This window comes from Leuciscus leuciscus, assembly GCF_965113295.1.
Source record: "Leuciscus leuciscus genome assembly, chromosome: 13".
NCBI lineage: Eukaryota > Metazoa > Chordata > Actinopteri > Cypriniformes > Leuciscidae > Leuciscus > Leuciscus leuciscus.
The window spans coordinates 20,936,019-20,963,300 of NC_138737.1; the positions used below are offsets into that span (position 1 = coordinate 20,936,019).

General features: G+C 39.1%; 1 protein-coding gene and 1 long non-coding RNA gene across 4 annotated transcripts in view; both read left to right on the plus strand.

Moving 5' to 3' along the window:
• The window catches only part of LOC309512473, a 41,603-nt gene extending 36,507 nt beyond the window's left edge, over positions 1 to 5,096 (plus strand). Inside the window, exon 3 of the long non-coding RNA XR_014211045.1 lies at positions 1,821 to 5,096. This is a non-coding gene — a long non-coding RNA (uncharacterized lncRNA). The remainder of the gene's footprint in view (positions 1 to 1,820) is intronic.
• Positions 5,097 to 5,291: 195 nt separating this feature from the next.
• Positions 5,292 to 27,282, plus strand: part of ncor2 (nuclear receptor corepressor 2) — a 128,305-nt gene continuing 106,314 nt past the window's right edge. For all 3 annotated transcript variants that reach the window (XM_082188066.1, XM_082188067.1, XM_082188068.1), the window contains exon 1: positions 5,292 to 5,753. The gene's annotated coding sequence lies outside the window, so the exon portion shown is untranslated. The remainder of the gene's footprint in view (positions 5,754 to 27,282) is intronic.

The following is a 27,282-nucleotide window of genomic DNA, read 5'->3' on the forward strand; positions in this document are numbered from 1 at the left end:
TGTCTAGACCTGAAGAGTGCACACACACCTCTCTCTCTCTCTCTTGTCCCTCTTTTGCTGATTGAGAATTTGTGATATAATTATAATGATGCTATATATAACTCACACGCTGTTCCAAATATGTCTCCTCATTTTTATTATCACCGCTCAAATCTTTTCCTATTACTTTTCCCTGTAGACTAATTATGTAATGCCTAAAATGGGTCCATCTTTCAAAGTTTTGACGGGTGGCTTCATTTCCGCAGATGGGAAGTAACAAAAAGCGTAAAGGAGAGTGTGTGTGCGTGCTGGAAGACTTTGAGTAAACTGTGTGGCGAGAGTCTGGAATGTAGATGATCTGTCCGAGGAATCCAGCATGTGGAATTGTTATCACAGATGTGGCTGTGTGAAGTAACCATCCGCCTGAGCGTATCTAAATAAAAGCGGCGTTTTCTTTTTCTCTTTCTTGTCAGCCAAATTCATTTGTCACTTTTGTGCCATGGTAATGTCTTCAGCTGTATCAACAGGGTGAGCTGCTTTGAGCGCCCTCCATCATTTCCAACCCCCTCTCTCCACCCGCTGCCTCTGTTGATGTTGCTCATCATTAATTTGAGCTAGCCTAATGGCTCTCTCCTAGATAACCACCAATTTAGAGGCTTTGAAATCAATAGCTTGTAGCTAAAACTTTGCTTGCAGAAAAACCAGCAGGGATAAGACTTTGATGCCGGCTTAGATATAAATGTGTGTGCGCAGCTGAGCAGATTTTTTTTTCCCCCGAAGCCTGACAGAACAAAAGAGCAGAAGAGGGAAGGCATTGTGGTGAGAAGGGACTTCCATTGCTTTGCTTCCAATGAATCTGAATGTTTTTTTTAGTTTAATAAAACTGAAAGTGCGATTCTCCCAAAGAAGTGTTAAAGTCCGAAATTAGGAAATGGACTGTATTTAAATTCTAAATACATGTTCTTGGTCTTATTGGATGAGTGTTATCTGGTCATGATAAAGATTTTTTTTTAAATTAAATATGGTTTAAAAATGATAAGAAATGTATTCTTTGTATTCATGTTGGTTAAAAAAAAGAAGAATAATCTTTTATCACATTTTCAAGAAATGTTTTAAGTTAAAGTCGCATTAAATGGAAATTCACTATTTATTTTCTAAATGCATGATAATCTTATCTTAACGTGAATGTTTCATTTATGTAGGCTATATTACTTTTTGAAAAAAAAAAATTGAGATCAAATAATTTATATTAATCAAATAAAAATGACGTATGCATTTCTTTCTTCTGCGGAACACAAAATAATATATTTTGAAGTTTGTTGGTAACCAAACAGTTTCGGTTCCCATTGACTCCCATTGTAAATTTTGTCCATATTTAATGTTTCATGTTTATTAATCCTAATGTTAACCAGAGCCAATTGGCAATTCAGTTTGAATTCATTCTGTAATGCCCATATTTCACCATTCATTTGTTTCCTGCCCTGCTTTTTGTGTGTGTGCTGAACATTCTGTTTTACTGTTACACAGTTCATCTTTCACTTCTCATCCAAATCCCTGAACTTGTTTTCCATGAGCAGTTTATTATAAGGAAACCACATAGCAATCTATTGCAAAACAATAAAAATACGAAGTTATAATGGTCGGTGGAATATGATTGCAATATTTGATATACCCCGTTGGGTTTGCTTTTCTGTTAATCCACACACACAGGCAACTTTAACTGCTTTAACTTTATCGCAGTACTGAGTAATTGGCATTGGAGAGATTTGGGTGAGATAACACCGTGACACTTTAGGCTCTGGGGAACTTTGATAAAATAAACAACCCTCTTTCCTCTTCAGTGGCGGGTGACCCAGGAGAGAGAGAAAGACAGAGGAATGGTGGTGCAGCCGCATGGATGGGTGGAAAACTGGATGGATAAAGAGAATGAAAAGACTGCGGAGCAGAAAGAAAAACAGAGCAGAAGAAAAACAAACCCTTCTGACATCATGGAGTAATTTGGAAACTGAATGTAGGTCAACCCAACCTGGCCTTGATGTTACTGTAGTACACATAAGACACTTTTCCATGTAAATAATCAGATCGGATTGGCATAAATATATATTTCATCTGATCAAATCTGACTAGAAATCATTCTTTCAACATTATTCCTGAGTTAATTTCAGTCATTTGGCCTCTCCCTCGAGGCGAAAGAGCACTGGAACATCAAGCGTTTGAGGCGATGTGAAAAAACGACTGACTCATGATTATGAATGCCAATTCAGAGATTTCTTTTTTCGCTGGCTTTCTGAAGATTATCCTGACACACATCCATTGTAAATGTCAACATGCAAATCCGTAGACTCACACACAAGAGATAAGCACCACAGGGCAAAGATATGAGGTGGCTGTGTGTCAGAGAATCATCCTGTGAGATAACCGCCATATTGTTATACTTTAGAAAAGCGGAATCACATGTAATGAGCAGGCAAAGCTACGGATGCTTACAGTAAAGACCGCCGATTACACAAGGGCTTGAATAAAGGAGCTGCCCACACAAACAATATGCCCCTAGCGGGTCAACATCATTTACACAGAGGTATGGAAATGATACTCTGTTGACATATAAGACTCCTCGGGAAGATTGTGTGTGAAAGGTTGATTAATTCTGGAGCGTCACGGATGCGTAACTGTCGGTGCCTGATGGCCGTGGGTGGCTGAGCTGCAGAGAAAAGGATTCAGATCATTAGAGAAACCACAGGTCATTTACTGAGCCAACAGTGTGATCTCTCTGACACTATTCTTCAATGTTAAAACACTGTATCCACAGCTTGTCTCTCCACGGGCTTCAAATAGCCCAGATGTGGAGGGCCTGGAGAGACCGCTCAGGGGGTACAACACATTAGTGTCTGCAAGAGCCATTTGCGAAAGTGTGCATGTGTTTTCTGGAAGTGCAGTGATATTTCAGTTGGATGACAGAACCTCTGATATTTTGTTTGGCCATCTATCATCTATCACAGACCAAGGTTTGTGGTCTAAATAAGTTAGTCACAAATAAACGTATTTGGAAATTTTAGACAGTTTTGGTTCCCATTGTAGTTTTTGTCCATTCAATGAAAATCAATGGGAAACGAAACTGTTTGGTTACCAACATTATTTAGAACATCTTCCTTTATGTTCTACAGAAGAAACATAGGGTGAGTAAATGATGACATCATTTTCATTTTTTGGGTGGATTATACCATTCAATCTCACACAATAGACATACAGTGGGGGGAATAATCATTTGATCCCTTGCTGATTTTGAAAGTTTGCCCACTTACAAAGAAATGAAGGGTCTATACTTTTTATGGTAGGTTTATTTTAACGGATAGAGACAGAATATCAACCAAAAAACCCAATATATAAAGGTTATAAATTGATTTGCATTTCAGTGAGTGAAATAAATATTTGATCCCCAAGCAAAACGGGCCTTAGTACTTGTGGAGACACCTTTGTTGGCAAGCACAGAGGTAAGACATTTCTTGTAGTTGGTCACCAGGTTTGCACACATCTCAGGAGGGATTTTGTTCTACTCCTCTTTACAGATACTCTCTAAATCCTTTAGGTTTCTTGGCTGTCATTTGGCAACTCAAAGTTTCGGCTCCTTCCACTTCACCTCTCTCCACCAGATTTTCAGTAGGATTTAGGCCGGAGACTGGCTAGGCCACTCCATGACCTTAATGTTCTTTTTCTTGGGTCACTCCTTTGTTGCCTTGGAGGTATGTTTTGGGTCATTGTCATGCTGGAAGACCCATCCAGGACCCATCTTCAGTGTTCTGGCTGAAATCTTCTGGTCCAAGATTTGACAGTACATTGCCCCGTCCATTGGCCCCTCAATACAGTGAAGTCGTCCTGTACCCTTAGCAGAGAAACAGTCCAAAAGCATAATGTTTCCACCTCCGTGCTTGACTGTAGAGATGGTGTTCTTGGGGTCATAGTCAGCATTTCTCTCTCTCCAAACACAGCGAGTTGAGTTGATGCCAAAGAGCTCGATTTTGGTCTCATCTGACCATAGCACTTTCTCCCAAGCCTTCTCTGAATCATTAGATGTTCATTGGCAAACCTCAGATGGGCTTCTACATGTGCCTTCTTGAGCAGGGGGACCTTGCGGGCGCTGCAGGATTTCAATCCATTGCAGTGTAGTGTGTTACAATGGTTTGCTTGGTGACTGTGGTCCCAACTGCCATGAGATCATTTACAAGCTCCTCCCGTGTAGTTCTGGGCTGATCCCTCACCTTTCTCATGATCATCTGTACCCCATGAGGCGAGATCTTGCATGGAGCTACAGACCGAGGGCGATTGATTTTTCATTTTGTATTTCTTCAGTTTCCGAATAATCACATCAACAATATCCTTCTCTCCAAGCTTCTTGCTGATGATCTTGTAGCCCATTCCAGGCAGGTCTACAATCTGGTCCCTGACGTTTGACAGCTCTTTGGTATTGCCCATGGTGGTGGAGAGGATGGAATAGAAGATACAGTCTCTGTGGACAGATGTCCACTGACATTAGGACATTAGGAGTACTTTCTTAAAGTGACAGGACTAATCTGTGTTCCACATGGCCACATAACCAATCTGTGGGAGGCAGAATTATTGTTGTCAAATGCTAATCAATTTACAACCATTATATTTTTTTTTTCTGGATTTTTTGGTTGATATTCTGTCTCTATCCGTTAAAATAAACCTACCATGACAATTATAGACCCTTAATTTATTTGTAAGTGGGGGAACTTACAAAATCAGCAGGGGATCAAATAATTATTTCCCCCCACTGTATCTGCAAAAAGTTCAACTGCAGAACCTTCTCAGAGTAATTAGTATTATTTTGATTTTAGACATTAGATGATGGAAGTTTTTTCCTAACAAAATTAATTAAAAAAAAAAGTAGAGTTTATGCTACCTGAAACTGAGTTTAAGCATTTGATTTATCATTTGAGGAGCCATTTTGAGCAATTATCATGTTCATTTTCTTACAACATTCTTAAAACATTACATAGGCTATTAATTTTTTTTATGCATGGCTTGGCTACACAATTGCAATTATTTACTTGCAGTTGTCAGATCAATTTTATTGTATCCCTATCTATCTATCTATCTATCTCTATCTATCTATCTATCTATCTATCTATCTATCTATCTATCTATCTATCTATCTATCTATCTATCTATCTATCTATCTATCTATCTATCTATCTATCTATCTATCTATCTATCTATCTATCTATCTATAGCAGTGGGACCTATTTTAAACGCACTGGCCCTTTAAGAGCTGAGAAGCTGCACTTGACGTCCAGCAGACTATCGCTTTGCAAGCAGCACAGCAGTCAGTCAGTCACACACACACGGACTCAAGTCATCTTTGATCCGCAGAGATTCTCGTTCGGTCACTTCGTGTATTTACAGCCACTGCTGCGAAAAACAACTAGACAAAATGGGCAGGAACTGCTCTTCTCGAATAACTGCCGTTTGGAGATAAGAGGGCGCAACCGCGAGTAAAACAGACGGCGGAGAAAGAAAAACAGACGAGGAGCGCGAGAAGGCCGAACCATTGAGGGAGCGCGAGAGCAGCTTAGTTTCTCACACGACAGAAGCGCGGCGCTCAAGTGGATTTGGGGCTCAAAGCAACAACGAGGACGAAAACACGCCCGTAGCAAGCCGTACATGTGGATTATTCGTGGACATTTCTTCATTTCTTTTCCCTCAGAAACTACATAAACCTCCAGTAGCGAGAGACCTTCACCTTCCGCGGAGAGGTAAGTTACTACATGACGTTTTGCCCACGAGTCTGTCAGCAGTTTATCGGTTTTAAGGGCGCCGAGAGTTCTCCGATCCGTTTGACGGAGAAACAGGGTCTGTCGGGGGCTAACGGTCGTTATTCCTTCACTGACCCTCGGCTAGATTGAATGAGCGTCGCTGCGCAAGGCGGAAATCAACCCCTCCATGAAGACTATTCGGCTAGTTAGCATAGCTAGCAGTGTTTATGCTTTAACGTTAGACGGAATGTCGCTAAATTTCACTCGGTGCGTTACGTTATGTTTTCAGCTAGCTCTCTACAATTATATACAATGTTTTTGGCCAAGCACACTGTCACCGTTGAGCGTTTATTTATTTTTTGGTTTGAGCTAACGTTAGTTGAGTTAGCTCCTATGTGGTATTGAATGCTTAGCTAACGTTAGTTCTGTAGTAACGCTGCCGGGTCCAAGCAGAGGACGAGGCGTGAATTTTCAGTCTGTTTTGAATGTGTCTTCGGTGTTAATCAGATTAGATCAGTGGTATTTAGGATTTCTTGTCAACTTCTCGTTATTGTACGTGTCTAGGTGCTGTAACATGGTCCTGGTTTAGAAAGAATAGCGCTACATAATGTTGTTTCTTATAGAGCTTCGAACAAAATCGTTTTGTTAATTGACTGCTCTACTGATTTAGTAAAATAATTTTGGGTTAGATTGACACAGATCTTATGAAATATACATAAGAAATAAATCTGTGTGTGTATGTATATATCCCCCACTATACATACAGGGCTCGCAAAATTTCAAAATCGCTGGTAGCCCTTCGGGCAGGCACTCTTCAGATTTTGGTAGCCCGAAATGAATTTTACTAGCCCAGATAAAAAAAACAATTTTCAATGTAGAAAATTGGTTAGGAGTCAAAACAATGAATCAAAAACTTTTTCAAAACACAAAATATCAACAAATATGCATCTGGTTCTAACTGAACTGAAATGTGTGTGACAAGTATGGAACATGAATCAGTCATGTCTGTGGCTCAGCCCCCAATGAGGGTATGATAAAAAAACAAAAAAAAAGTAACACTTTAGTTTAGGGTCTAATCTGGGTCTAATACTCACTCATACTCAGTCAGGGGGGTTCGGGGGCACCCCCGAGAAAATGTAGATTTCTCTGATCTACATATGTGCATTTTAAGATGTTTTGAAGGCCAAAAAAAAATGGATGTAAGTGGCCAGCTGATTATTTTTCTCTCCTCATCAGCATCACACTCCTATTCTCTTTGTCTTCCCCTCCTAAAGCTGAGCTTTGACTGATATAGGCTTTTCATTTTTGTCTGTCAGTGAAGTAAACATATCTGATAGGTTGATTTATTAATCATTTTCTCAGACGCATTAATTTACTGAAAGCTACTAGGAAAGCTAGGTAGCCTAACTAAGTTTATTAAATTCATTCACAGTATGTACACATTCATTATTGATCTTATTCCTAATACAGGGCCGTAGACAGGGCTTTATAATCAAAGAGGTCCTGCATTTAAGGTTATTAGGGGGTTATTTTTTTTCATTTCTCTGATATGTCCATTTCAAGACATTTTAAGGCCAAAAAAGGATAAGAAATAGCTTTAAAACAACGTCAGTGGGCAGTAGATTATTTGTCAATACCTGCTCTCACTTCTTATCCATCACTCTTTCTTTTTCTCTCAGTCTCATCTTGCCCTGTCTCTTCCCCTCCTAAAGCTGAACTTTTTTAATTTACTGAAGGCTACAAATTGTATATTAATTCTCAACATGTACACATTCATTATTAATCTTGTGCCCAACATGAAAACGGCTTTGTTAATGCTCTGTTAATGTCCCCTCACAATGACAGCAAACTAATCACGTTACATAGGCCTATTTTCAGTTCAAAATGGCGAAATTCGACAAAAGTATATTCGTTTGTCTGATCATTTTTGTCATTCGTTTCACATTTATGACCTAAAAAACTGTCAAATATGAAATGTTTAGTTTAGCTACTTACATCTTATCTCGCACTTGACCGTAAACTGAAGCGAGTCGACCGCTCTGCTCAAATTCGCGCTCAGAAGCTTCTGTGTATATAAAGCCCGCCTACTTTGATTTGATTGGTCATCTCAAATATTCTGACATTGACAGACCAATGAGACTCAGATGAACACACACACACACACACCCTGTCCTCTGTTTCTGACGTGCGCTCTGCTCGGAGCCACTGCGGATTGAAGATGAAGAACGCGCTGAATCTGATTATAACAAGACTGAAACGAACAGTATTTCAGATAGCCCGTCGGGCAGGCCGGTTATGCATTTTGGTAGCCCGAATGGAAAACAATATAGCCCCGGGACGTCGGGCAGGCGATTTTGCGAGCCCTGACATATATATATATATATATATATATATATATATATATATATATATATAGCTAGCACATATCAAATGTTTATCCCCCACTATACAGATAACATTAAGGGCTAAAGAGCATTAGTGCATGGGAATAGCCTTCACAGACTTCAACAATATGTGGTTTGTGAGCCCATATTTAGAGCTGGAGCTCGTGCAGTGACGTACTGAACTGCGATTATTTTTGTAGCACTTCACAAGTCTCTACACTGCCTCACTGTTCCATTGTTTTCGTGTGAAGAAGCAGAGACTTTGGTTTCCTTCATTGTACTGTAAATATCGCTCAGAAACTGTTGAAGTCTTGCATAAACACGATGGTATAACATCTTTTGTGCACCTCCCCGCCCCCTTCACAGAGCTCTCGACGAGGCTGCAACTATACTCGCTCGCTTTCCATTTCTCGGATGTTGTTATTAAGGCTCAATAAATCATAGTGGATACCAAATGCTTGTCAACAGCTGTTGATTTGCACATGAAAGGCAGTGGAATGTGAAAAATGGAGGCCACACAGCTTAAGTGTATTAGTGTAATTGGACATGGGCCAGCGGAGTTTTTTTTCTTCTTTTTCTCTTGAGCAGCATTCTTACCCACTGTACATCAGAAGAGAACAAAGCACAGTGTCATAAGTGGACCAGCGAGATGCCTGAACCCAAAACATAACTGGCCTCAGACAACCTCTTTGCTCTGCAGGGCCGCCAGGACTCATGGCCAGAAAACAACAGATTTGTTTTGGACTCGCATCAACTCCAGTTCCACCCTCTGTGTTGAGTTTTGAGTAATGATATTCTTTCTCCCTCTCTTCTCTGCTCCATTCCGATTAGTGATAAGCATTGAAAATAAATGAGTTTGTCTTTAAGCATTGTCTGGTGAAATGTGGAGCTAGTTTACCACTTTATCTCTGTCCGTTTTCAAAATGCTTTGCATTTACTCTAATACATGGTGCACAGCAGTTTTGCAGCTGCAAGCTTTATTACAGCAGGCCTTTTCGTTAATTTATGTCAGATGCCTTGTTTCTCCTTGTATGAACTGCGAACATGCTTAGGTAGTATTCAGGGACAAGATAAGGAGTTGATAGCATACAAAGTGTTTATTCTTGACCATTCTTCATTTTGATAAATGAGCAGCTAGAGTGGTGCATCGAAGGAAATTAACTATATGCAAAATGCTTTCTTTGTAAGCAGACTTCTTGGCTTCCCATCATGCTGTCACTCTTTGTATTGACTGTGGTGGACCACTTTGCTGAGTTGGCTGTGTTGTAATGGGTGGGTTTTGTCCCATTGCAGTGCTGCCTCTAAGGCTCCAGAAGATCTGCTCCTGCAATCACTGTGCACATGTTATTGTTTCATTGTGGAAGAGAGCTTTGTTTTGTGTTATTCATTAAAGGTGTTCATCATCATCAGCCATGTCCATGTAGACTATATTTACACATTATTAATGTTTATATATTAAACTAATGTTCAAATGTTTGATATGTTTGTATATGTTTTTTTTTATGTTGAAAAATCTCTTATGCTCGCTAAAGCCCAAATTATTTCCGGCGTCATGTTGTAGTTAATTACCATAAGTTTGTTGCTTTAAAGAACACTTTAATATAATTATCTTTTAAATACTATTTTCACTACTTCCATGAAGCATTTTTACAGGTGTTTCTGGTCAGCGAATAGCCCTGTTAGAAGACCGGCTAAAAGCATTCTCCTTTCACCCACCTTTGTGTTGAGCTCTGTTGCCTGCTATCAGCATCAGTTGTGTCATATCAGGCACAGTTAGATAAGACAGAATTGCTGGAGTTCCCCCAGTGGTGGAGTGCTATCAGCATGACGTAACCACTAGTGTGCTGTGTGTAATGTTGACACTGCTGTGTTTGTTAGCTCAGTGAGGCAATAGTACCCCGTATCTGCTGTTGATGGCACCATATCTGGAGAGACGTTTATGCAGATCAGTCATGTATAAGTCCAAAATATTTTTCTATTTCCTTTTGACATGCATTGAGTGAGATAAAGTCATTGTTCTGCTATTTGGAGGTCATAAAAGTTAAAGAAATGGCTTGTTTTTGTTATAGTTTTAGTGTGAGTGTTGAAGGGTGAAATGGACAATCTCTCTATATTGGAGCAGAACTACATGGTAATAAAGCTGTAAAGTGAAGTTTGTTTGCTTTTAGACAAAATGCACAATTGCAGAATTTTACTTAATCTTAATGTATGACTTGATTCGATCAGATTTGAGCCTGACTGATCCTATTAGCTAAGGCAGAGTCTTGGACTAACTCCCATGGCATCTGTCCTGCACTAGTGGTGGTCAGTGAGTGTTGTAAACATGTGCCCATGGCCAAGTGTTTGATTGCTAAAAAAAAGGCCAGAGTAAATAGGCTGCAAATACCATTAAGACTATTTGACTAATGGCTACATGCCAAAGGTCATGGAGCCTTTGTTTTTACTGCAAGGGATGTGCATGTTGGCATTGTTGGTAGTGGGTGGGTGGTGTTTTGAACCATTTGAATGCATTATAAGAAGGTCATTTGATCTTAAGTGTCTGGTGGAGTGTGGAGTGGATAGCACAGACGCCTTCTGGATGTTTTAGAAGAAGTCCTTGATCTGATATCAATTTTGTATGTGGTCAGAATGGAGTACCAGTGCTGAGTGCCCCATTAAAGTTCAGCAAATGCACTGTCTGGAGGTCCTAACTGTCAGTGTCCACCACTCCCCGCAAGCCCTTCACAGGGATTGGGCAAACAGACACTACTCACCTCTCCTCTATTCTCAGACGCCTCCCGTTTTATCTCTACAATCAGTTCCTCTTTCTTTGTTACACAATGGTGACTTGCTACACAGCTTAAAATAACAGCAAAGTCTTTCAGATTTGTACTGCTGATTTTGACCTGCATATACTTGAATATAAGCAAATGTATGCATGCCCGTTCTGTTGATAGGAGAATTTTATCCAAGCACTGCTGGCAGGTTTACCCTGTTTGATTTGACTGTAGAAGCTGATTATCACATGAACCCATCATATTCACATCAGCACAGCAGCATTTTGTGAGTAGTTCCTGCTAAGCAAAATAGAGCTATTACAACTTCCTTTTTACCTACAGCTTTATTTGTTTGTTCTGTGTTTATGAATAGCGAGCAATCTTAGTTAGAATACATTCTGATCACTTCTCACCTCAAATGTTTAATGTTGAATCAGTCTGTTTAAAAACAAATTCTCTAAGAAAATGAATGTTCGTAGTGCGGCTGTAGTGTACTGATGTATTAAACTAGCCGTGTTTGGATGCACACTCAGCGTTTGTGCTCTTTGTAAGAGTTTTGTAGTTGTCAGCAGTGGTGTCAAGTGCAAGTGGTCTTGCAGTGGTGGCGGTCTGTGGAGAAAGTCAGTGTTTGTCTACACAACCACATCAATAGCTGCTACTTCTCTGACATTTTTAGTAATCTGGAGAGAAGCCAGCTAGAGGGACTAAAAATGTAGGTGTACGGCGTGTCTGTATGCGTTCATGTGACACTGGGTGTCAAGTACAGCATATATTCAGATAGTGAGTGTGGTGTCGAGTGCTGGGGATAGACTGTTTTGAGTGATAGAATGTATTTGTGTGTTCTACTGAGCCACATGAGCCCTGTGCGTTCCTGACATTGAGTTGACTGCAGGCACAGTATGAATGCAGGCTCTTGTTTTTGTAGAGCAACTGAATTGTTTATTAAATTGAATGAGCAGTTCTCTGTCGTTGAAGGTTCTGCTGTCGTTTGATGTTGAAACTGAAAATCACTATGAAAAGGCACTTGTTTTTGAATATTGCAGTATTATAAATTAGGGGTGGTTAATCTGTCTGATTTCCCGATTCGATTCGATTACGATTATTGAAGTCCCGATTCGATTACAGTCGATTTTCGATTATTAACGATTCTCGATTAGCGATTATTGATTTTCCATTTCACAACAGTAAACGAAAATACACTACAAAGTGATTGCAGTATTAAAAAAAGTCAGCTGCTGAATTACTTAACTCTTTTATTGAGTAACAACAACTCAAAGCACTTTCTGTGTCGTGTAGTTATAACTTCAGAATTATTTGTATGTATCTTATGTTCTGTAGAACACAGAAATGAATACATCTAGAGATGCACCGATTGATCGGCTGTTGACCGGAATTGGCCGATTTTCACGTGATCGGCCGTGACCGGCGACCGGCCGGTCAGTCTGACAAATACCGATTTTATGCCGGTCAAATGCACTCTGGCGCCGCATGATTAACATGGCGCAACATCAGCATCACACGTGCACACGGAACACACATGTAGGAAACCTCGTGAATTACGTCCGTTCAGACCGCAAGCGCGTATTTTTTTTCGGCGTGCATGTTACGTGCATGCATGTTCGGAGTGCATTCACAAAAGGAGCAGCGCGTGAGCGTCAAGCAGGAGCGTCGCGAGCAGTGAAGCGCGTGTTTCGGCGCCGAGTCCATTTGCTGCACTGCTCACGCTCAATTAAAGGGAAAGCACACTTTTGATGGACAAAATAGCCTAAATAGGGTTTCACAAAAAAAGTGCCCAAAATGCACAGAATTTGCGTGTTTTAACAAGAACTTGAGTAGGCTATGTCAGAAAAGAAAACGAAGACTAATATTTATATTTATAGAAAATGTACCCATTTAAACTTGTTTTATTATTCAGTTTGTACAAGTGATTGCAATAGGCCTGTGTGTGTGCTTTGAGAAATATCTTTATACTGCAAGGCTACATTTATTTAATTTTTTATTTATATATTATTTTATCGCCATTCCCTGTTTTCATACAGACGTTTAGTTTGCTAAATATAAAAAAAATTATTGGATATTGAATGTGAAAAGGAAATGGTTCTTCCATAACACTGCACTTTAGATGTGTGTGAATTACCCACACCTGGAGTAATTTATATAGTTCGATTTTATAGCGTTTAGCCTATATCTGTAAAAAAAAAAAAAGTACTATACAAATTGTAAAATGTTCTATTACAGAAAAGATATAAAATAAATATTTGTGTGTGCTGTAAAGTGGTTCGAAAAAATGAAATCGGAATCTGCTCAAATCGGTATCGGCAGGTCAAACTTGATGAAAAATCGGAAATCGGAATCGGTCCAGAAAATTGTAATCGGTGCATCTCTAAATACATCATATTGTGTTGTGACTCATCAAGTTGAACTAAACAATAACAAATAAATGAAAGGCTTATTTCCTTTAGGAAGTAGATCAGAACCAACATACTGTAGAAATTGGACAATTTTCTTCTAGAAAGACAAGGTGTTCAGGTGGAAGAAGACTGCAGGTTGCAGTCGAAACATGTCAAGGTAAATAAAAAGTTTTTTCTCCACCTGAACACCTTGTCTTTCTAGAAGAAAATTGTCCAATTTAATCATTAAGAAGACAAAATGAACATTTTTGAACAACTTACTGTAGCTTCAATTAGTAACATACAAAGCCACTCTTATACACAACTATAATAAAGAGTTATGACTTGAAATGTTTGCTGTATACTACAATCAAAAACAGCTTATACAAAAAAAGTGAATGTAACTTTTTGTGACTGAAATTGCACATATTGCAGTATAACGTACGTATAACAGATCGGTTTACACAGTGTACTGATGTGAAAACTAAACAATACAGAAAGCAGCTCTCATACAAAAATACTAAATAGGTAACAATGAAATTGCCAATTTTACATACGTTAGCTTTTAACGAAGAAGGTGCCGTTCGAATTTGGCGCTCAGCCATCATGAGTCTGTTATGTATGTGCGCGACTCTGTTATGTGCGCGTCTCTGTTATGCTGTTATGTGCACACCACAGACTGTCCGCGCACTGCACGTCCGCTAATTATAGTTCCGCCTTTTGCGTTCCGTCAATATTACGTTATTAGAAAAAATATATATATATATATTTTTTTTGAAAATCGATTTTTTTGACATTTGTGAATCGATTCAGAATCGTCCACGTCCGTATCGCGATGCATCGAAGAATCGATTTTTTTCCCCCACCCCTATTATAAATTGTGTATCTGTGCATATTATTATTTAAAAAAAATTCATACACCCTCATAATCTTTAATCAAAATAACTTCCTCTTGAAGTGACTTCTCTTCTCTGATGACGTGTTCACTGGCGTCAGGGAGGGCGGGACAACCTGTCAAGCATCAATCCAATCAATTCCCAGTGAATAAAATCAAGCCCCTCCATAAATATTTTTTCTTGTTCGAGAAGCTGTTTCAGATATACCCTAGCTCACAATAGGGAAAAGTGTATAACAGCTTCAACTTCAAAGAGATGCTTCTTCAGTTTAGTTATTCAGCCAAGTGGACACAGATTATGCCAGTAATCTCAAAATTATCAAATTTGGGCATAGAGGTCTAATGGTACACAAAACTGACAGTTTGGTACGTACCTCGGTTTTGATGTCACTGTTCGGTACGGTTCGGTACAGCAGGGGGGAGAAAACTAAATTTTTTATTAAACAGTGGTTTACTGAACAAATTGTGTCTCTTGTCTTTAAATTAATTCAATTATAATTAAAAGTTTAAATAAATAAATAATTATCTCTGCTAATGCTGTAAACTATATAGCCCAAACTATTAGCCTAAATTCAGTTGCTATTTATTTTTAGATGTATCAAATTGCATGCAAACATGTAAACTGCACATACAGTTTTGCATTAACTTCTAAATAAAATGTTATGTTTTTAACTCCAATTTGTTGTTGAAATATATAATAATCACCTAAATAAATAAATAAACACTGGCCTTCACATGTGTTCACGTTGTGTCTAATGACATGGATTCATTGATTATAATGACATGGATTGTGTCTAATACAACGCATTCTCATCCTAGGGCGTCATATACTGATGCTTTTGACATTTCGTCTACATCCAACGCACATGGCACCCTTTAGCGTCAATATGACACGCACAGAGCTTTGTTCGGTTATGGGTAGATTTATGTCTGGGGTAGGGTTAGGGTTAGACCGCTAGGAGGCGCTTTCTGGCCCATATCTATCTGCGTCTCATATTGACGCTAAAGGGTGCCATGTGCGTTGGATGTAGACGAAATGTCAAAAGCGTCAGTCAGGGATGGAAATTAACTTTTTTGTCCACAGGCCACTGTGGCTGGTGGATTTAAAAATCTACCAGCCACTCAGTGTTTTTACCAGCCACTTTCTTGTTTTTAACCTACAATGTGTAACTGCATGTGAAAATTAATACTACAAGATCTACAATACTTAAGCAGTTTATTTAATCTCAAGTCTCAATTAAATACTGACATTTTCTCTTTCGTTCTTATACACACACCAGGCAAGGCATTATGGTTGCGTTAGTTCACTTTTCAACAGGCCCACCCAAAACTTGTCCTAAAAAAAAAAAAGTTTAATATATTCTAATTTTGTCAAGAACTATAAAAAATCGTCAATAAGATCATAATTTGTGCTAAAATAGTCTAAATGTTTAGTTTTAAATTTTTTAAAAAGCTGGTTATGTCTATCTTGATGTTTCTGCGCAAATTCAGCAGACGGGTTTGTTCCGATCAGAGCTCGTCAGTGGAGAGCGCATTTCTGAATATTCCGCTCCGCTCGCTCATTCCGCAAGGTCGCTCGCTCAACCCAGAATGGCCTGATCCTGGTTCGAAAATATGTGGAATAGGGCTGCCTCCGACTTAAAAAAAAAATTCTAGTCGACTAGTTGTTGTTCATTTTAGCCATTCGTGGACAAATCGTCCCTGTATATTATTTTAATTATGCTTAAATAGGCTATAGCCTACAGGATGCGCGTTTACGTAATATAGCCGCACGAACGCACACATAAAGCTTGCCACAAAGAACCGGTAAAAGTAATGAAAAAGAATGTGTCTAAAATAGCAAGGAGACATTTAATTATTTATTAATAAACTGGTGTTTTGCGGATTCGCCATGAACGCCAGAGAGAAATGCACATTTCATATGGATTTCACAATCAGAGAGCCTATTTCTTTTGGTTTTGAGTAGGGATGCACCGAAATGAAAATTCTTGGCCAAAACCGAAAAAGAGGAAACCAAGGCCGAAAACCGAAACACCGAAAGAAATTATGCCAATTATTAGTACCATTGCATTTATGGCTATGACTGTGTACTAACTTTACTAAAATCAAGGCATTGCAATTGCATAAATTAATATTAAAGTTTCAAAGAATAAATCAATTAAAATTGTATGCAAATATTTATTTAGCACATTGCAAAGTATATAAAATTAAATGTTTAACTTGACCCCACTCATGTGTACATTAAATAATAATGTAAAAGCCTACTGGCCTGCAGAAAGGTTTAAAAATTAAATGTTCTCTCATAAAAACAAAGTGCATTTAGGCCAATACTGCCATAGCCCATAATAATATCTGCAGCTATATGCTCATGGACGTGAGTTGCAAAAACCATAAACAGCTAAGGTAAACACACACACCTCTGAGAAATGACGGCTGCTCTGGTACACGCAAGGTCTCTCGCTCCCTCTATCTGCCACGCGCGCGCTACGTATGCGCGCTCATGCTCGCTCGCGATTCCGGGAGATTTAAACTAATTTGCGGGCATCAGGGAGCCGCTATCAATACGCGGGAGACTCCCGGAACTTCCGGAAGACTTGGGATGTCTTGTTTTGAAAATCACTGTCCGTGGGTCACTCTCAGATATATTGAAATACGTCCACACCGCAGATACAGTATGTTGCTTCAGACAAGCACGTGCAGGTCGCGGTATCTGCTGTTTGCGTCATCACAACATTGTTTCGGTGATAAAAGTCTTTCGGCCGAAAATTTTCGGTGGCCGAATATTCGGTGCATCCCTAGTTTTGATTGAATATTTTCGTTTAAAAGTAGACATTTCAAGCTTTCTGTAATATATAGCCTATATTTCTCAACTCTGTGAGGCACAAGCTGAGTTTCGGTGCCCTCCAGTTCACATGCAATGCAAGTGATCATGCCGGCGCCTTATTATTGTCTGCTATATATTTTCTTCTTATTTATTAAATACAGGCAATTCGTTGATAAAACATTGATCAAAATTAAGATACAATTTATACAAAACGAAAATCTTTTAAAAAGAGCCTTTCTACAAAACAAAACTCAATGAAGTGGTCAAAATTATGTCTTACATGTCATGTCTCCAGACATATTTGCGCATCTCATGATGTATCATATCTTTCTCGGCGAACAGCACCGTTGCTAGGAGGGCGCCAGCGCCTCTGCCTCGCGAGTGGATGATAGCCCTGAAGACGCCTAGAAATGGTATACCTTTAGTGGTAGTATAGGTACCTTTAGTTAAGTTATACCTCAAGAGTCTTCGTAGCGCACTAAGAGACAACAGTATGATGCGTAATGGAGATTCCAAAGCGCTCTTCTTTGGTCAGATCCATGGAGAGCGATCGCGGATAGGTCCGTCCTATGCACCGACACTTTTTACAATGCAACAAAATATTTAAAGAGCATCAAGCTATTAAAATCTATATTTTATTTTATATTTAATCTGTTATTTTATCAGTCATTTTTATTAGGTTAAACAGTGATTGAATAACGGTTTTAATTTAACGTTTTTAATTTAAGGCCCACCTTTTCTCGTCGTAAACTAACCAATCTCGGGACTCCCCATTGTCTGCTTTTCTCCATCGTTCTTTAAAAAAAAGTTTTTTGACCTTCGATGTAACGCCACATTTTTTTGAAGGTGTACCTCCTCTAAAAGTGTCCGCCGTCCATGTGAAACAGTATGCTATTTTTATTTACCCGCCACGGTGGCCGGTAGGTGAAGCGAGTTTACCCGCCCAGGGCTCCAGACTAACTTTTTTTATTAGGAGCGCTGTAGCCCCTGACTTAAAATTTTAGGAGCGCAAGCAGAAATTTAGGGGCACATCTTAAATCACCTTGCAATGCAATTATTCACATTTCCCCCAAAAATAACTGTATTACTGACAAATGCTTTGATAATAAATAGACTTAACGTACAGAAATTACAATGTGCAGTTTTATTTTAAGTTCACAGGGCTCCAGACTAACATTTGAGGGCAGCGGCACTAAGTTCTACAGAAAGTATCTGGTAGCACTGTGGGATGACAAAGCACTGAGCTTAATTTGAGGTGTAGATAAAATTAACTTGAACTATTATCATTCATAATGTCTTAATATTAATTCAATAGCAAAATGAGTGACAAAATAGATATTAGGGATTGAAAATAGCCAATAAGCGCCCTCAGCAGCTATGTTTACAATGGTAATTTAATTTTATAAATTTTTTTAAATAAGTGTGAGTTTTCCTACTTCTTGAAACTTTTAGTTTTATAAATAGAGACAATCTTTAAAGGTTGAACAAAAAATTTTTTGGTCAACACATTACAAATAACATTTAAATATGATATTATAGTTTTGAAGTGCTGGAAAAAGATATGTGTAGGCTACTGTTATAACCACAGTATACCGTTACAGTTAGTGTTACTACATTAAATCCATGGTGAATGTTGCTGATCTGTGGACCTAAAGCCTTCTATAACTTGTTCGTTCATGGCACATGTTTCTCCTGGTTTCCACGTTAGCGCTGTTTGATCTGATATGGTTTATAACAGAGAATTCTGCGTTGAATCTGAATGTTTCTCACTGGATCTCGCAACGATGTTATTAATTCTGTCGCGAACTCAATGGATTTCTTCACTGGATGTCCACGATGTAACGGTGTTGCGTGATCGAGATCCGCCCGCGACTGGCGAGAGAAGCTCTGCGCTGTCTATTATTGGTTCGAACTATTAAACGGTCCGTGACACAGAAATGAGTAGCGCAGTTTTTTTCCGCTTTCATTTTGTTTTGATTTATTAACATGTTACGGAATACTCTATGCTTGAGGCTGAGAATGTGTCTAACTAGCATATTGTGTTTAAACTGCGAAGTGCCTGCACTGTCTGCAAACTTCATTTTCCCTGCAGTTCTGGGGTAGCGACTGCAACATTCGCAGTTCATTAAGTTCGTCTCCTTACAGTACCTCAACCAGCTGAATTCTCGCAGCCAGTCTTCCCGAAAATGGTGGGTTCGGGCCTTTATCACCTCACAAACCTCTGATTTTGAATCATCATCCGGCTGTGTCTGTGACATTGATATTTGTCTCCGTCTCCTTCCCACGGACGTTTACGCGCGCTCGATTATCTCTAGGACCCTCCCCCTCCACACATTAGCTAGTTACAGTGGCCATTCCCAATTCTTCTCACACTCATTGGCCTGCCACACATTCCGGATTCACTGACGCGCCCCTTCCGTTTAACGTGTAAAAACAAAACAAATTTACTGGTCGCACATGTGCGACTGGATGAAAAATTCAGTCGCACACTCTCAAATTTTGGTCGCAAAATGCGACCATTTGGTCGCAGTCTGGAGCCCTGCCGCCACATCACAAAATCACCCGCATTTGGCTGGTGGCGGGTGCTAATTTCCATCCCTGGCGTCAGTATATGACGCCTTGGGATGAGATCGGGCTGGTCTAATAACATTGTGTCTTACATGGATTCAAGGTTTTCTAAACAAAACTTATCATCAAAAGATGGAGCAAATCCGACCTTTCGCAAGTTGGGGAGCGCAATGTTCCATGACACATAATAACATTCCATTCGTAGGCTATTGACTATAACCCCTTATTTACACTCTGTGGCGCATTACGGCTGCAACGCGGCTACCGGAGCTGATTGCGCCCACTCTAGTCAATGCTTGTGTTTACACCAGCCACGACGCGGCGCGTTTCAGAAGCGTAAAAAAAAAATAAAAAAAACATTTTCGAAATAAACACCCTGTGCATACTCCCAATTATATTGCAAATGTCTTAATAGCCTATAATTTGAAGCCCCAAAAGCAGGACCTCAGCTTTTAATTGCGCATGCTTATTTAACACAATTCTCTCACGTGAAGACCACGTTTTTCAACCCTCGCAGAGTCGCGGCAAGTACACCGCACCAAAGAGTAATCTTGACGGCACTTGCAAAAAAATGGATAAGTAGCCTACATAATCAAATTCACAAATATTACACCATTTAAACATCATTAAAAATACATAGGCTACTGAGTTACTAAAACAATCTTTGTCAAAGAATACACTTTTTGTTTCCATTTGTTTAATTTCAAGATCTGAGGTGAATTATCCATTGTTGCTTTTACAGCTACAAAGGTTGAGCACTAAATGATATTCAAAGTCACATTGCATGCTTTTAACATTAAATAAAGCACATAAACAGTACCTGAGATTATCATTGCCATGTTTGTTGTTCAGGCCGCGACGTCGCAGAAAAAAAAACTGTGGGGAGGGGGGGTTGAGGTTTACCGCGGTTTACCGTAAGAAAAAATCCATACCGTCCCAGCCATACTTTGAGTGGATCTTTTTTCCAGTCTCTGTATCTAATGTCTGTGTTTTGAGTTAAGCTCAGCTGTTCTCTGGATTCTCAGAATGCTCGCGACACCCTTTTGCACTTCGACCTGAATATCAGAGTAGAGTTAAGGCTGTGTGTGGGCCGACTGTCATCTGTCTGATGTACTTTCTTCATTACCTTACATTATCCTCAGCATAAGTTGTACGGGTGTAGTGTATTGGTGGTGACTCTCTCTGCCTGTGGGTTTTGTACTCACTGGCCCATTATGAAACAAGCAACTGCTCATGAAACAGGATGTGAGGGGTGGACAGATTTTGCGTAGCAGAGCATATAGCAGCTGTGTGTGTGAAAGAGCTGGCGAAATTGACAGATGTGTGTGAAGATGAATAGAAAAAGGCTGCACCTTCCTGCTATCAGCCACTTACTGCTGACCTCAAGGATCTTCTTTCTGCACACTCTCAAGTCACTCTCAAATGTAAATGCCAGCTTTAGGATTTCTATTGCTTAATATGAGATAGGAAATATTGAGTGTGTTGAATTAGCCCAGTGATGTAACATTGTATCCATGTACGAAAAGCTTGTTTTCCGCAAGTACAATAATTGAGAAAAACATAAAAAAAAACAATATTTATGAGTAATATTAATTGTTTTTATTCATGAGTAATATTACGTTTTAATTTCATGGAAACCTTTGTAAAATACTCAACACAACCACAGGTAACGTTATACATGTCATCGCCCTCTATTGTCGATGAGTACAGCAATACAGCATATTTTATATTGTTTTAACATCTATACACCATTGCCTACATTTAAACTCATATAGTCTAACAAAAATATTAGAAGTTAAAAACAAAAAATTTACAAAGTAATTCAAGTGTAATCAACCGGTCTGTTATCCAATTTCCACCGGATCAGCGCTGGTTCTCGTGCCCGGGATGGACTCGCGTTCTGCGGGTGAACTTCGAACTTCAGACCGTCGTCCTGCGTTTCACTCGTATCCGAAAGATGCTGCGATGCGACTGACTCCATAACTTGTTTATAAACATTTTTATTACTTTACATTTAACATTTTAATTAGGGATGCACCGATCCACATTTTTTCACTTCCGATCCGATCCCGATACCTGAATTTGGATATCGGCCGATACCGATACTATTCCGATACCAGAGCTGTGTTTGCTTTAATATTATTATTATCATTATTGTTTATTTTATATGATGCTGAAATAAACTCCTCTCAACAGGCAAGTATGATATGTAGGCCTACATATTTATGCATGTATGGTATAAGGTCAGAAAAGGAAGTCAGAAAAACAGTAAATCCTGTTAACAGGAAAAATCCCATTCTGAAAACAAATATGCAACTGTAGGTCATGTCAATATTTATTACATTCCCAAAATGTCAAATACTTGAGTCTTGAAATATAAGAAAAGTGCAAGTGTAAACATCTTACACACACACACACTATCTAAAGGGTGATCCTCGCTCCGATGCTGTAACTCTCTCGATGAATGCTCGATCAACATCAGCCATGTGCAAACAGACAAGCGGATTTCGCCTCAGACGCGCGTCAATTTCGCTTCAAACTTTTGCTTTTTACGAGCGTCAATTTCGCTCTGGGCGCGCGAATGGATTCAAAATATTCAAGCGTCCAACTAGACGCGGCAGACGCGAATTTGACGCGCTATTCGCGTTTGGTGTGAACGCACAGTAACGTGGTGCTTTTTTAAATGTTTGATTGCATTCGTTGTGTTGTACGACGCGAGGGAGCTTCAACGAGCTCTGAATTACGGCTTTGCATAGTGATGTGTCATGCGCAAAAGATGCGGCTCTGAGAGCCGATGCTTTGTAGTGAATCAGAAGAGCCGGCTCGCATCGAGTGAGAGCCGGCTCACAGTTTTTTTTCCTTTCGCTGCTTACAGGCAGAACTTTGTTTTGATTGGTCAGCAATCGCATCGCGGCCAATCAGATAAACAGAGAGGGGGGTGAAGTGAAGCGGCACTCCACTGAAAGTTAATGAGTCGTAACAACGTTAATAACGACACTGTCTGTCAGATAGCGGTGAGGAGAGTGTGTGAGTTGGCGTATTTGAAACTATGAGTGACACCCGAAAGAGAAGCAGCATCTGGCTCCAGTTTAAAGACAATGGAAACAACAAAGCAGAGTGCGTTCACTGCAAGATGAAAATTACTTTAAGAGCAGGTTCCACCACAAACCTGCATAGACATATGAGAACTGTGACAACTGTCCATCCTACAGTGCAGTTAGAGGAGAGAGGGCAAGCTAGCACCCCATCTACAGATCCTGGTGTGTCTCATCCCCAAAAAACAGCAACTGCAGCAGCATCTACTGGCTTCCCCACACATGCAGGTATAACCACTCCTACTGCAGCTCAAAGCAAAATAAGCCAGTTTATACCCAAAGTGATGACCCCATCCAAACAGCACAGCATTGATGTAGAGCTAGCTAAAATGATAGCTACTGATACTGAACAAAATAAATGCATAAAAACACTGCACATGAAAGGGTTTTCAACACACAAACCATTTATTTTTTTCAAAGTTAGGGTAAAATAAAGGCCTACAAAAAATCCTAAATTAAGAGCCGTTCAGGAGTCGAAAGAGCCGGCTCTTCTTTGGGAGCTGAGCCAAAAGAGCCGGCTCTCTGAAAAGAGCCGAACTTCCCATCACTATTGCAAACATTGCATTTTGCTGTCTTGCTCTGCGGTGTTTCCAGTGTGAAGAATTTCCACACAGCGGCCGCAAACTGCGGAATGGATTTCCTGAGCGGTGGCGTGTCTCATAACTCTGTGTCTCATTGAGCCGCGCCTCCGTTCAGAAAATCCATTCCGCAGTTTGCAGCCAGCTAGCAGACTAGCCGGCGGGAATCACTTTTGGAGTCATTTCAGCAGACAACGTTAAAGCGCAGACATGACTCAAGGATATCGGATATCTCCGCAGGTTGGATCGGGAAAATCCGATACGTGAATTACGCTGGTATCGGTCCCGATACCGATACTGGATCGGATCGGCCCCATCCCTAATTTTAATAAGACATTTTATCATCCAAATTAATTATATTCATTATATTTAGGAATAAAGTCGTGAAGGCATCAGGCATTTCAATCAGCGAAAAGACAGACGTGACACTCGTTTAGGTGACTCACATTGCGTCCCAGTATGTCGTTTTGCATTAAATAAAATGATTTAAAGCACAGTAATGATTTTATAGATACAATAAAACATACACACACCTGAATTTCACAGAGGAAATGCACCAATTCTGCAATGCTGAGAAGAGAAAAAGTCTGTTCTGCCCGCGCTCACAAATTTTTTTTGGGTTCTTGAAACAGATCAGTTTAATTCTCCATTCTTGAATATTTTGATCGAAATTTCACAAATATATTAAGTGTATTATAAACAAAAAATTGGTTTGTCAAATAGTAAATTATTTTAGTGGGGAAAAAAAGTAATTATAACTGTAAATTTTTGACAGAATTAACTGTTGGATTTTTAGTAGGGCTGGGATAAACGATTATTTTTTAAACGATTAATCTAGCGATTATTTTTTCGATCCATCGATTAATCTAACGATTCATTTTTCCGGTTCGAATTCGATTCGATTATCGATTATCTCCCCATTAATTGACTGATAGCAATTTATACATGTTGATTTACATATCTGAATGAAAAAAAACATGAATTTCTTAACATTGCAATATGTCTATTGCTCTTAAAATTCCCAAATAAAAGACAAGTGCAAAGTAATGCATTCTTAGTCAGAGGTAGCATTCAATAAAACCTTGAAGCCTTAAACACATAGGCCTAGCTTACTGAAAAAAGTGCATCTTTTAATTCTTCATTCACATAAAAATAACAACAACGTATAGTAATACACTCTGCCACTCAACCTTTTTCTTAAAAAAAAAATACTAATGTAGTTAACTAGAATTTAATAAATTGAACATTATTGTAAAGTGTTACCGATTTGTTATACACCGATTCAGACGTCTTCTGAGTTCAGTGTTGGACAGATCAGTTGTTTTAACCATTCATTAAAGTGAATCGGTTCAAATGAGTCATTAGTTCGCGAATCGGACGTGTAATTAGTGTAAAAATTCAATGCAGGAAAACCCCTGGATTGGTTATATAATGTTGGATAGAATGATGGTCCGGCCATCGCGTATCAGCACACATAAGGTACACTCTGAAGTAATTTGCGAACGTTTTTTTTTAGAGAAATGAAAACAGGTCGCACCACAACCATTATTTGCACTCGCACAAATGCTCCCAAATATATTTTTAGGTCACACAGATTAAATTTCAAAAGCATATGCGCAATTTCGAGCCTTGCAAGAAGTACTCTGTCACTCTCAGAGGAACGAGTGCGTGCTGCCTTGCACTTCTTAAAGTCTGAGGAGCCCCTCTTGTTGCTATTACTCTCCGGTGCCGCCATCTTTGTTTTGGGTCTGACGAATCGACGCGCATATTTTGTGTCGATGTATTTTTTGCGTCGTCGACGCGTTGTCCCAGCCCTAATTTTTAGTCAATTATTTTGGTACGTTTAACTCAAACAATCAAGTAAATTATATTCAGAGATTTTATTTAGTTAATAAAGTTAATTATTGCTGTGATATTTACTTAGCCACTGAATTATTTTTTAGAGTGTAGCTAATGTGATGCAAATTAACAAAATCATGGGGGTCAGTTAAAAATCAAGAGAGGTAGGAAAAGTAATCAGTTTGAGATGAAGGATGACCATGGGCAAGACAGTGGAAATTGCCTGTTGGAAAAATCCCTCTGACACATCCTATGTCCCATTGTTTTCTTCGCAAGCCTGTAGGATGTCCAGAGTGGCCCATTTAGGGATATGAGCTGGCCGCAGCTCTTCATTTGGGATTTAAATATGTCTTTACCATCATCCCTTTAAATCTCCAAGTGCTTGTTCTTAAGCTGTAATAAATTCTTTAGTCCTCATGTCATTTAGCTTGAATACTCCAAGTCTCTGTTCTTTACCTGGTGTCTTGTACGAGGGCTGTAGCTTGTGGATTTTGTATGGTAGTTGGTTCCAGTATGAGTTTGCTATGTGTGTGAGTGAGTTTCTGGCAGCATAATAAAGTATTGACTCATGTGGAAGAGTGCCCAAGTCTTTACTGGAAGAGAAGCTGTGCTTTCTATCAGTGTCTGTTGATCTAATATGAGCAGCAGTCTACAGTGAGCAGAGGTTGACTGATTTATCTATGTTAATCAGCACCGACAACAGCTTTCAGATATCTGCCAATATGAACTGATAATAGATGTTATTTTCCCCTCAATATAACACGTGACTGCATTCTGCACAGAGCCATTGACTCAAAAGTAATACTTTTGGCAGTGATCAACACAGAGAATCTAAGGTATGTATAGGCCTACATGTTGTTAAATTAGTCATTATCTGCTCAAAAGGTACTCCATCTACAGTACATTGTTAGACAAAATCTGACTAAAATTTTTAGGTCATGCTTGTCAGTCGATGTGATTGTGATTTCTATCCATCTGGTCAGATTGATGCATTTAGCAAGATCTGTTTTTTTTTTTACCTGTTTGTGAGGAGCAGAGTAGACTTTTCAAAAAGAAGTGTTTGGTGAATTTCAAGCTAAATAGTGTAACATTTTCTTTTTGGGTTGCACAAAAAGCTGCACATTTCACATAGACTCCTGTAGCTTCTAGATATAGCCTAGTGTTAATTTCGTTAACGAAACCTATGATGAACGATGTTCGTTGACAAGCTTTTTTCCCGTGACTAAGACTATGATGAGACGTCAATAAGGTAATTTATACGATAACTGTGATTATATCAACAACATGCAATAACGTTGACGAAAAAGACAAGACTAAAATGTATGCTCGTTAAAATGTTTTAACTTTACCAAAATCTCTCTATTTTTGTCCGGGAAAACATTACAAATTACAAATAGACAAAATATTACAGACTGATGTACAAGCCTCTACTTTGAGCTTTCATGTTTGTTTTCTGTTAAAAGGAGTAATCTTTGTAATCTGGCAACCATGTGCATGCGCCATCTTTATACTGTGATAGAAGCACAGACGATTAAAACACAGACAAACATGATGGCTGGAGTTCAGCGAGCTCCATTTGAGATATTCAGTCTGTGTTTTATCATCAGCCACTTGCGCTGTTCACTGCGACTAAATCTGCAATCAAACCTTCTCTGTGATGAACGGCAATAAATCCAAACACGGATTTTGACTATTGTTTACAATTGTGGTTGTGGATTAGCCTAAATGTTCTTATATGCAACAAAAGTCTTTTTTTGCTGTTGTTTTAATAGAAAAACATTAATGTAATTTGGAATTATTGGAATTACTTTTGGAATTATTGGAATTACAATTTTTTTACGGTTTTCATAATGTAGACTGTTTGTTAATTTATGAAATAAAATTCTCTTGATGTGTGTTTGTTGAAAGTGCAATAATTCTGATGAAATGTAAAAATACATTTCTCAAATGACAACAATCATTGTGATTCATTATCATTTTAACCATTATGCAGCATGACCAGTTTTCATTGACTAAAACATGACTAAACAAAAACAGGACAAGGTTGTCTAAATAGGATGAAAACTAAGAAGTATATTTGACTAAATAAAAATAAAAAAAACGGACAAAATGAACATCGCCTCTAGGCCTGGGCTGCCCCATCAGAGGCAGACAGTGCCAAGAGACTAAGACATTTAGCACACGTATACACTACACGTTA